The 12,304-nt window shown below is 42.0% G+C and overlaps 1 protein-coding gene across 1 annotated transcript in view; it reads right to left on the bottom strand.

The window, feature by feature from the left end:
* CCDC186 (coiled-coil domain containing 186) overlaps window positions 1-12,304 on the bottom strand; it is a 1,483,461-nt gene that overhangs the window by 116,641 nt on the left and 1,354,516 nt on the right. The gene's annotated exons all lie outside the window — the stretch shown is intronic.

Below are 12,304 nucleotides of genomic sequence, written 5' to 3'. Positions count from 1 at the left end.
ATAAACTCATGAAGCAACCCTAAAGAACCATTCCATAACAAAAAATATCAACAAAATGCTTAAAGTAAATCACTTGTGCAATATATATTAAACTTCAAAACTTGATCCAATTCCCATTGTGCTAATACAAGGTTGACGTAGCTATTGGCACAAGCTGTGCCCTCCTTTTGCAAATAAAAATCACTACCAAAAACAAAAACATTACATTCCTTTATCAGTTCAAGGAGAGTACAGATAACTTCTATCTTAGTACTAGTAAATACATTATGGTGTTTCAAGAACAACCTAAAATTTTCAATTAACCATGTATTGGAAATAGCCATAAAAGGTGATTCTACGTCCAAAGTTACAAAGAAAAAAAACATATTACTGTCCGAAGTACAGGTCTTAGTGTATAAATCTTCAAGAAAATTTTTAGCATCTTTCAACACAGCTACAACTGGGTCTAACACTGGAAGTAGAGTCTTCTCCATGTAAATGGATAGAGATTTCATAGCCCAACCTTTACTGGACACTATGGGGAAACAGGTGGATTGGCAGAATCTTTGTGTACTTTTGGGAGTCGATAGAGGACTGGATCTTCTACCAAAAAGTACTTATATAAATCATCTGCAATCATACCTGTCATTAATAAAGCCAAAAGAAAAACATGCAATCTTTTCTGTAATACCTAACACCTGATGTTTAAAAATCAGAAGATATGTGGCTGAATCACTAAACAATTCTCGCATACAAAGTAAAAAAATCTTGTCCATAACAACAATTCTCCCACCCTTATCTGTGAGGCGCATCTCTAAGGAGGACAAATCGTTCAACTCTCTCAAGGCAGATTGTTCACCTAATGTCAAATTATGAAAATATGTTCAATGTCTCTCAACAAAAATTGCCTAACTTCTTCCTCACATATAGCTGTAAAGATTTCCACAAATGGACATATGTTAGTGAGAGGTTGGGAGGAGATATTGAGGACATTATTAGATACTACTTGTTGCTCATGATTTGGAGTAAAGTCTCCACATTTGTTACGTTTCTTGTGTTTGTGTCCACATCTGTGTTTGGGTTTCCTAAAGGGAGATCCATGCTGGTATTAATTCATTTTGGTGTGGGTGAGGTTATAGCCGGTGCCATTTCAGAGTCCGTATAAGAGGAAGACTCATCCCCTGATGTACCCATAGATGAAAAACTAGTTTTCCTTAATACAGATCTTGGGCGTTTCCTTTTGTTGGACTTAGGGCCAACAATGGAAAATGTTACACTTTTAAATGGGCCAAATGGTCTCCCCTTATCATAATCCATAATGTCCCTGTTAAATTTGTACACCTTACGCTCCTTGAGTTGTTTTTCTAAGGCTGATCGTTCCTGCACTAGCTGCTGTAAACATGTTGAGTAGTTTTTATGGCCCTCAAATTGTTTGGATTGCTCACACAACTTAGTAACTTCCAATATACCACATCAATGCACCGGTCATGATATGAAGCTAAGGCCTGTACAAACCCCGCTGATGCTTGTATGCCTTCCCACTCTTTTTGCAGTTCCTCATCACTGTTATTTACCAAGGGTTGGATCCTTACCCGTAATCCCCTGGGACTGATTGTCTTGGACATACAGGCTTTGAATAAACGTAGATGCCAAACATTGGCTCTTAAATTTTTCATACTTCTAAACAACTGATTAAACAAGTCTTGACAATCAGACTCAAGTGGTACTTGCTTGTTCCCTTCAGAACCCATATTCGGAGCCCCAACACCAAATATACCTAGGTCATCTCTATCAGAGGATATACCCCTGAGTAGTTGGTTAAGGTCCATCCCAAAAGGCTGACTATAACTATCAAGTCACCAAAAAATTAGAGATAAACAAAGGAGCATTAACCCCCTTTAATTAAATGAGATCAATGCTCAACACAATAATGATGATGAAAAACCAAATGTAAGAGTAAATCTAATAAAAAATGGAGCACAATAACAGCCCCCACCAAATTCAACATTCAAAATAAGGTGGCGCTATGTTACCCCTAAAACTTATACTAATACCACTCGGTAATAATAGCCCCTGCCACCTATAAACTGAAATTTCAGCGTGGTAGTGCTACATCCGAGGGAGATTCGATATTCGATAGCAACCAGTGACTACCTCATAAAGTATTCTTGTTGTGTATGGAATATTCAAAAGACACCCTTCATGTCCTCAGATTTTGATCCAATAAAAATGATAGCTGGACCTATATAAGCAACCACCCATAGGAGTACAATCCCCTATATTAGAAACATATTATGGCTCCAAATTAAGGGAAAACAGGGATATAATGTATTCATAAAAAAAACGATGTTTCAAGAATTGGAAACCAGTTAACTGCCTATATATCAAAAAAACACCCAAAACACGCGAATATCCACAATTGTTGGGTATAATACTGAACTAAATCCCATCAAGGGTCGGTATCATATCAGTATATATAAGGGATATGTCCAATATCTATCTGAATAGAATGTCCAATGGTACTGTCCTGATAAACCACAGAAAATACCATTGAAAAAACAATAGTTGACCCAATCAACAGGAAGTATTAGTAATTTAGACTTAGAAACCAAGAAAATTTAGGGCCAATACTGTGTCCTGATGCATTAACTATCCTAAACTAAATAGTATAAACTTGAACTGTGATTCTGTGCCATATGTATAAAATGTTGGTAATACACTATCTATTCATATAGAGTGAGGTCCATATGTTAGAAAAAACAGATGCTTTTAAGCTAAACAACGTTGTCATGCACCAAAGTGAAAAACTCCATAGGTATGAAAACAAAAATGTCAAAGTAACTGCGCTAAAAACAACCAGTGCAATATTAAATGAGCATAACTATTCTCATAAGCACAATAATATGCTTCATAATTACTTAAGTTTCCCAGGTACAGAAAATGCTCGTCCCTATACCATATTAATACTGCCTGTTGCAAACACACATAGGCAGCTGCTTATATAAACTAAAATTGAATTAAAGAAGTTACACTGCATGAAGTATGTAGAGAACATCGATAAGTAATGCACCACTCAGTGGTTGTTAAATAAAAAGTGACACTGAACTACACTTAGAGGAGCGCTACTGGCAAACAGAAAATACCAAGCACAGTAGGCCAAGGTCACTGTTCAAATCACTTCCCAGTGGGAAAAAATTCTCTTACTGATTACGCCACTTAGACATATGTCAAAAATATATTGTATAACACAATCCAAAATCCCTTCGTCATAACAAATCCACACCGAAAAGCTAATGGTAGCATAAAGTAAACAGCCGCATTATATGCGTTTCCCAAACAAAGTCCCAGAAGTCAGCTGACAAGCAGGAAACAACTTCAGCACAAATACGAGCCCCATCAGTACATCAAATGTAAACCATAAGTACCTTCATAGTTGTTAATCCACAAAGTGAAACCACCACATTGGTATTTCATGCCCAATGTTGCCTTTACATCGTGAAAGGAATCATGAAGTTGCTTCCAACGTCTGCCGGCATATAACCACTCACTTAGGCCCAAAATGTTTAGAAAAATATCCCAAACAGTGCTGTTATTGTATGCCAACAGTTAGATTCACCAAACATTGATCAGGAAACATTTAGCAGACCTCCAGTCATCCAGTCCACTGCCAAACGTCGCAAAAGCGAAAATGTTGAGAGAAATATCCCAAATTGTACCGTTATTGTGTGCCAACAATTAGATTCACCAAACGTTAATCAGGAAACATTAAAAAGACATCCAGTCCACTGCCAATCGTTGCAAAAGAGAAATTTAAAGAGCTGCATATAAAGCAATTATTTACATGCCAAATATAAGGGGAAAGAACAAAAATAACAAACTAGGAAAAATTGGGTCCAAGGCAAGGAGTGCTCAAAATAGCACAGCAAATAACCTCACCCACACCAAATGGCTGACAGCAAGGGAAAGGCAAGCAGAATAGTCCAGAATAGTCCCCTGCAAGTACAGCAGTGCACGTCTTAAAGAAACAGTGATCCAAAAAACAAAAAGCCAGCACGAAGTTGTGTAAAGTGTAACTTTATTATACAGTTATCACATACAGACAGACCGGTTTCGGCATAAATTTCAAGCCTTCCTCAGTGCAACCATAAATGACACTCAACACTCCTTATATACACACCCATCCATTAAAAGAAGAACACCCATTGGCTGCCCACAATACTTCATTTAACCCAGAAGGAATTAAAGCACCTAGCTTTACAATCCATCTTTTTTCTTTATTATTAAGTATATAGTGCCAGCCAGTTTTATTTGTTCTATCCCCCTTGATAATATCAATGACAGTGAAACCAAAGGATGCTGAAGGATGATTAGCCACATGTTTGTATAATGCATTTGTATGCTTTTTTAGTTTGACATCACTTAAATGCTCACTGATCCTGAATTTCACAGGCCTGGACGTATGGCCCACACAGTAGGCCGAACCACCACCAGCCGCAACACCAGTCAGGTTTATGATATTAAATTTTTTTACAATTGTTTCTCTGACTGGGTTATATACCTAGCCACCTGTTCATGCTCAGCCTTCTATGTGGGCCAAACATCCAGGCCCATGAAATTCAGGATCAGTCAGCACGGTATTTTTACAGCATTAGAGGACCGGGGGGGGGGGCTGGAACAGACTCCTTGAGGAGGTTTCAATACCATCAAAGCACTAAACAAACCCTGAGGTAAGGCCTGCCATTCACAGTGGGAATCCTTAGGAGCATGAGAAATGTGTTTAGTCTTTCATTTTTTCTTCAATGAGATGTCCGCCTTAAAAAATTTGGAAAACTCTGATCCAGGATGGCATTCAATGATGGTAGTAGGGACTTCTTCTCTGACTAACATCTGAGAAATACCCCTGGGCCCTTTTGAAATAATCAGCCATGGTTCCCCAGAGCGCCCCGAAACGGATGTCTGCAAAGCCTCTTCGGACGTGCTTAAAGTTAGATACCTGCTGGCTTCCAACCCAGTCAAGGAAGAGGAATCCAGTGACAAAGCCAGGTGAACCCTCTGGGCATTCACTCGCTTTGGGAGAGATGTCCAGTGGAGATTCCAGCCTAGGCTACTTGGCCTTCAATGATGGCTATCCCTTGGAGCAAGAAGTACCCTCCATCGTGTCTTTCGGTGTACCTTAAAGCAATCTAAAGGTTTTGGTATACTGGACAAACATTGGGGCGCCCTTGGCAGGGGATTCCTAATGTAATGAAAACTGCAACAGTGAAATTTCTTCTTGGAGTCAGTGGGTTCACTTTCCAGAGTGAAGCTCTCGAAGTAGTCACCACTCCTGTGGATTGTGAGGAATCGGCTGATGTAGTCTAACTAATGACTGTGAGTCTGACTGTCCCCTATGGGAGGTGTACCAGGCAAAGCCTAATGGAAGAAGGCTCCAGGGAAGACTCTGGAGACATTGAGGAAATTCTCTCTCTCTTTCAGCTTGCCTTAGGGATCTTGCAGTTTGACTTGTGACTACTGTAAGGAAAGGTAACTATCTGAAATGTCAAGACCCACTAGAATGAGTCCCGAAAGATGGAAACTGAATGGCCGAAAGATTGAACTTACATATACCAAGTCCAAGGTGCCAATTCTCAAAATATTCTCTTGTCTCTGAGGTATGGCAATCTCAGAGTTGGTATACATATAAGTTCAGGGAAAGTGGCTTGCCCCCACTGCAAAAAGACGTTTTAAGGGGAAGAGCGATTTTCGATATTGCTCTTCTCCAGGTTTTCAGTCTTTTTTTTTTTTTTGTTTGTTATGTCGGCACTCAGCATTTTGAGTGCTGATACTTCAACTGCAATCCAAAAAGGAGATAACCTTCTACCTTTGTTCAGCTTGCCCCTCTTGTCACCCTTAAAACACTAGGTGGTTTACAAAATAGATGGAATGTCAAGAGAACTGGAGAAAGATCCATTTCTGCTCGTCAATGAGATGTTGAAGCACTGTCTTCATTTAGAACATCTGTCAAAGTCATAAAAACTACCAACATGTGAATAATCACAAGAGACATGCTGCAACTAAAGGCCCATTTTCCTATGTGGATAGCTTTTCTAGAAATGAGGAAAGAACATGGTTATCCCTTGCTCTTTTTCAGGAACCAGACTATTTGCTATACAGTTTGAGCAAAGTAGCAATCATCCTGCAACCAAGCAGGCCTTCAGCAAACCAAGAGTTAGAGAAAAGGCTAAATATCAAGGATGTTGGATAAGGACTGTCGAAGTCTATGACACCTGCATGTTCCTGAAACATATGTGGCCCAGATGGGATCCCCACTCCTGAAGAACTGTCCGAGTCAGGTCAGAAATGGTCACTCATGATTCATCCTTGAGCAGTCCCAACCAGCCAGTAGGGCACTGCTTGAAAAAAGAAAGATAAGAAGGCTACTCCTGAAATAAATTCATCATACTCAAGGGATCCACGAGGATGGAGCCCTAAAGGGAAGAAATAGAAGAGGAAGAGAGCTCACTGTTGCTGTGTAATACCACGACTTCTCCAACCAAGGGACAGTATGAGGGACACGGGGCGGTGGGGGTGGGGGGGGTACTTATTTTGAGATTAACAGATCCAACACTAGTTCCAGATGGATGCAGGTTTGAGAACAACAGGCAAGTGGTCAAAGAAGGAGGGCATATCCTGGGAACAGGGATGCGTTCAGTGGATAAAAGGACAAGGACCAACAGGCCAGGTATACAGACCAGTAAATGTTTCTACTGGATGGTGCTCTTCACCTGGTTACAAGCCATCAGAATCTAACAAAGAAATGGGGATGAACAGCGGCCAAGAAACTGAAACACAGATAAGGAGTGGTCAAGGAATGCATCCAAAAGGAGAAGCATGGGCAGTGCATTCCAGCAAAATCAGTGCTCGACAAAGTCACATGGGAGGAGGCATTTGGAAACACTTGCATAAGCCCAGTTATCCACACGTGCCCTACCCCAGGCAGTAAGGCAACCTACAATTTTATTGAAAAAGGACAAACACGTGTTGGGATGGGGAAACAGGTGGGATATGCAGCCTTTTGGGACAAGCACTTCATTTCCAACAAGTGCTGTGCCATAAGGAAGACCTTGGGTGAGTCATGCTTGCAGTATTCATACAAAAAATCTTCGTGTTCTGGCCACAAAAAAGTAGACAAAAATTAGTAACATTCAAAGACACTCATCTGCTGACTGAATAATCACATGATAGGCCTCCTCTTCCTAGATGTTAAATTCGGACACTTTCAAAATACAAATTGTAAACAGCAGAACCAAACTTGGTGAGCAGCTAGAAAGAAATGTGGCCGATGTATCCACTAACTCAAGACAAAGTGACAATGGCATGAGTCACAGAAGGCACCCCCTTCCTAAGTGGGAGCAGCAGTGACAAAACTTTAAAAGGTATGTAGGAGAGCAGATAAAGGAACTCCCAATGAAAGTCCACCGCGGACACACAGAGAAGGAGAATTGGCTATTCTTGTTAAAATGGCTCTAATACCAACTGACAGCAGCTTGCCCGGTTGTACTAAAAGCAAAGTATGCAGTGGAAGTACAGTTGTGTAAGTTGTGCTGTGGAAGGTGAACTAACCATAACCACAGATGTTGGAATTTCTCAATGCTGCCGTAGCCTTTGGTTATACGACTTGTACCCCGAACAGGATTCAGAAACTGTCCTGCTTCACAAGGTTCCGTCTCCCTTCAGTACTTGCACACTGACTGCTGATTAGCTAGTCCCTTGGATGGAAATCAACAGACTGTAGTCAATTTCAGGACTTTCTTACACCTACAGAAACCTCTAACTCACCCTAAACCTGTAAAATATAATAACAATAACAGATAACTTTATATCCCAACAACTATATACAGAAGTAGGGGGATGGTGGATGGTTGCAGCTACTGCAACAGTGAGAAATTCAAACATTTATGGTTATGCTAAGTGTAACTTACACAACTACACTCTGCTGTTCATTCTCACTGCTGTAGTAGCCTTTAGGCTATAAGGGTTGAGTGCTGTGTACTACATAAACTACAAAATAAACTGGCACCTCACCTAAGTGTCATGTTTAATTACAGCCTCACCTCAGGCTTCGTGCCCACTGAGTGGCGCACAGCTACAGTTATCCCACTCCACAAGGCGGTTGGCAACCTTCAAACACTGGACCCTACCCAGTTTGGGTTCATGAAGGGCCAATCTTGTCTCCTGAACCTGACTGACTTCTTCAAATCAGTCTCCAGAGCTGTGCACAAGGGTAAGGCGGTCCAAACAGCCTATCTGGACCTCGCCAAAGCCTTCAACACCATCCACCACTCTGGAATCATAGATATACTTACTAAGCTGGGCATTAATCCCTACGTCACTCGATGGGTTGCCAAATGGCTTACTGATAGAACCTACACTGTAAAAGTAGCCGACTCCAAATTCAGCTCCAGACATGTGACAAGTGGAGTACCTCAGGGTTCAGTCCTGGGACCGCTCTTGGGGGGGGGGGGGGACTTATTTTGAGATTAACAGATCCAACACTAGTTCCAGATGGATGCAGGTTTGAGAACAACAGGCAAGTGGTCAAAGAAGGAGGGCATATCCTGGGAACAGGGATGCGTTCAGTGGACAAAAGGACAAGGACCAACAGGCCAGGTATACAGACCAGTAAATGTTTCTACTGGATGGTGCTCTTCACCTGGTTACAAGCCATCAGAATCTAACAAAGAAATGGGGATGAACAGCGGCCAAGAAACTGAAACACAGATAAGGAGTGGTCAAGGAATGCATCCAAAAGGAGAAGCATGGGCAGTGCATTCCAGCAAAATCAGTGCTCGACAAAGTCACATGGGAGGAGGCATTTGGAAACACTTGCATAAGCCCAGTTATCCACACGTGCCCTACCCCAGGCAGTAAGGCAACCTACAATTTTATTGAAAAAGGACAAACACGTGTTGGGATGGGGAAACAGGTGGGATATGCAGCCTTTTGGGACAAGCACTTCATTTCCAACAAGTGCTGTGCCATAAGGAAGACCTTGGGTGAGTCATGCTTGCAGTATTCATACAAAAAATCTTCGTGTTCTGGCCACAAAAAAGTAGACAAAAATTAGTAACATTCAAAGACACTCATCTGCTGACTGAATAATCACATGATAGGCCTCCTCTTCCTAGATGTTAAATTCGGACACTTACAAAATACAAATTGTAAACAGCAGAACCAAACTTGGTGAGCAGCTAGAAAGAAATGTGACCGATGTATCCACTAACTCAAGACAAAGTGACAATGGCATGAGTCACAGAAGGCACACCCTTCCTAAGTGGGAGCAGCAGTGACAAAACTTTAAAAGGTATGTAGGAGAGCAGATAAAGGAACTCCCAATGAAAGTCCACCGCGGACACACAGAGAAGGAGAATTGGCTATTCTTGTTAAAATGGCTCTAATACCAACTGACAGCAGCTTGCCCGGTTGTACTAAAAGCATAGTATGCGGTGGAAGTACAGTTGTGTAAGTTGTGCTGTGGAAGGTGAACTAACCATAACCACAGATGTTGGAATTTCTCAATGCTGCCGTAGCCTTTGGTTATACGACTTGTACCCCGAACAGGATTCAGAAACTGTCCTGCTTCACAAGGTTCCGTCTCCCTTCAGTACTTGCACACTGACTGCTGATTAGCTAGTCCCTTGGATGGAAATCAACAGACTAGTCAATTTCAGGACTTTCTTACACCTACAGAATAACCTCTAACTCACCCTAAACCTGTAAAATATAATAACAATAACAGATAACTTTATATCCCAACAACTATATACAGAAGTAGGGGGGATGGTGGATGGTTGCAGCTACTGCAACAGTGAGGAATTCAAACATTTATGGTTATGCTAAGTGTAACTTACACAAAGTACAGTTTTGTACCTACCATAAATGTAGATGTCCGATAGGAATGCATCTGCAGTCCTTACAAATGGGTTGTCCTGTCGTCAGGCAGCCCTTCGGTCGGCCGGATTCCAAAGTCTGGGTCTGGCCTCGGCTGGTGTCGCACTTCACCCGACGTCATAGCTGCAGTTATTCGGGTATAAAGGCATCAGCCGACGCCATCTTCCTCAGTGTTTCTTGCCCCAGATGCCAGGTGCCCTCTAGGAAGGCTAAATTTGGATAAATACCAATGATTCCAAATAGTAGAGAGCAGACACAAAAAATAAGCATGTATGTACATATATACAAACAAATACACCATAATAGATTCCCCCAGCTGGCTATAAGATGGGCAAATACCCTAGGAGTACCACAGAGGGGAAAGGTGGGAGGGTAATCCTGACTGCAGATGCATTCCTATCGGACATCTACATTTATGGTAGGTACAAAACTGTACTATGTCCTTCAAGGATGCATCTGCAGTCCTTACAAATGGGTAGAATACCATAGCCAAACTGGGGGAGGAGGAAAAAGGAAGTTATGGTGTAGTTAAGATCCCTTGCAAAACAGCAGTGGCAAAACCTGCTCGGGATCTAGATTATAAAGGTAAATTATAATGCTTGGCAAATGTATGCACGGAGCTCCAAGTAGCAGCCTCTAAAATGTCCTTGGTAGCCACTCCTCGTAGGAAAGCTGTGGTAGTGGCTGTAGCCCTTGTAGAGTGAGGCCTGATCTTTTCTGGAGTTTTCTTTCCATGGTAGGAGTAACAAAATCTGATACAATTTCCTATCCACTTTGAAATAGTCTGTTTTGAAATTGCTTTTCCTTCCATTCCTGTTGCATATGCTACCAGAAGCTGGTCAGTTTTTCTATTGCCCTTGGTCCTGTCCAGGTAGTAGCGTAATTGTCGATGTACATCCAAGGTATGCAACAGTCTTTCTCCCCTGTTCTGTGGGTTGGGGAAGAATGTACGTAGGTGGATAGCCTGATTTAAAGATACTCTGGAGACCACCTTAGGCATAAAAGTAGGATTTGTTCTCATGGACACTCTATCTTGATGGAAGATCAGGAAGGGTTGTACTGCCATTAATGCCTGTAGCTCAGATACCCTTCTTGCTGAAGTGATTGCCAGTAGAAAAGCAGTTTTCCATGATAAATATTGTAATTCTGCTGTTGCTGCTGGTTCAAAAGGAGGGAGTGTCAATTTTTCTAGCACAAAGTTCAAGTCCCATGCTGGTAATGGTGGTTTCCTAGGAGGTTTTACATTTTTAATTCCTCTGAGAAACTGCCTGAGTAGGGGATGTGAGAAGACTGGAGGATCCAAGTCGTATTCTGCTGAAATAGCTCATGCATGAATCTTAATGGAAGAATAGGACAGGCCTTTGTGAAAGAGCTCTGCCAAGTATTCCAGGATGTTGGCTATGTTTACCAGACACACATCTTCTCCTTTTGTAGTACTCCAAATGAGGTATCTTTTCCATTTTGCCGAATAATTTTTTCTTGTTGAGGGTCTGCGAGCCTCCAGGATAATGTCTTTAACCCTTTGGGATAAATTTGGGTTAATTGGCCTTATGCAATGTTCCAGGCAGTCAGCTGCAGCGTTTTCAGGTTTGGATGCAGGATGTTGTAGTTGTTCTGTGTTAACAGCAATGGAACCAGGGATAAGGGCCACATTTGTTCCCGAGACATGCTCCTCAGTAATGGGTATCAATGTTGTCTTGGCCAGTCTGGAGCTATCAGAATGATCCTTGGACGCTCCTCTTTGATCTTCAATAACACCTTGTGCATCAAAGGAAGTGGTGGGAATGCATATGCTGCCAGGTTTTTCCAGCTGAAAGAGAGGGAGTCCACCTTCCAAGCAAGTGGGTGGTACGTCCTTGTGCAGAATTTCTGTAGCTGGTGATTGTGTGGGGATGCAAATAAGTCTATTTCTGGGAGTCCCCATTTTCTTGTAATGGTTTTGAAGATGTCCGGATGCAGCATCCATTCGTGGGCATCCGTGGTGGTCCTGCTTAATCTGTCTGCTAGAATGTTTTCTTTTCCTGGTACAAAAACTGCTTGTAACTGTATGTTGTAGCTCAGGGACACATTCCAGAGGTCCAGTGCCATCCGGCATAGAGGGTACGAATGTGTGCCTCCCTGTTTGTTGATGTACCACATAACTGTGGTGTTGTCTGTCCTTATCATCAATTGGCCTTGTCGTCGAAATGGTCTGAATGTCTGAATTGCCAGTTTTACTGCCAGCATTTCCTTTAGGTTTATGTGTAGGTGCAGCTGGTCTGAAGTCCATAAACCTTGAATGCACTTGTCCAGCATGTGGGCCCCCCAACCGAGGTCTGAGGCGTCCGTCGTGATGGTTTGGCTTGGCTGAGTGTTGTGGAAGGGCAATCCTGTGTTTGCCTGACAGGCCTGTGCC

The sequence above is a fragment of the Protopterus annectens genome, chromosome 14.part0 (assembly GCF_019279795.1).
Source record: "Protopterus annectens isolate FY-2018-M chromosome 14.part0, PAN1.0, whole genome shotgun sequence".
Classification (NCBI taxonomy): Eukaryota; Metazoa; Chordata; order Ceratodontiformes; family Protopteridae; genus Protopterus; species Protopterus annectens.
The sequence above is the reverse complement of the archived record's forward strand: the minus strand, read 5'-3'. Positions and strand labels throughout refer to the sequence as shown.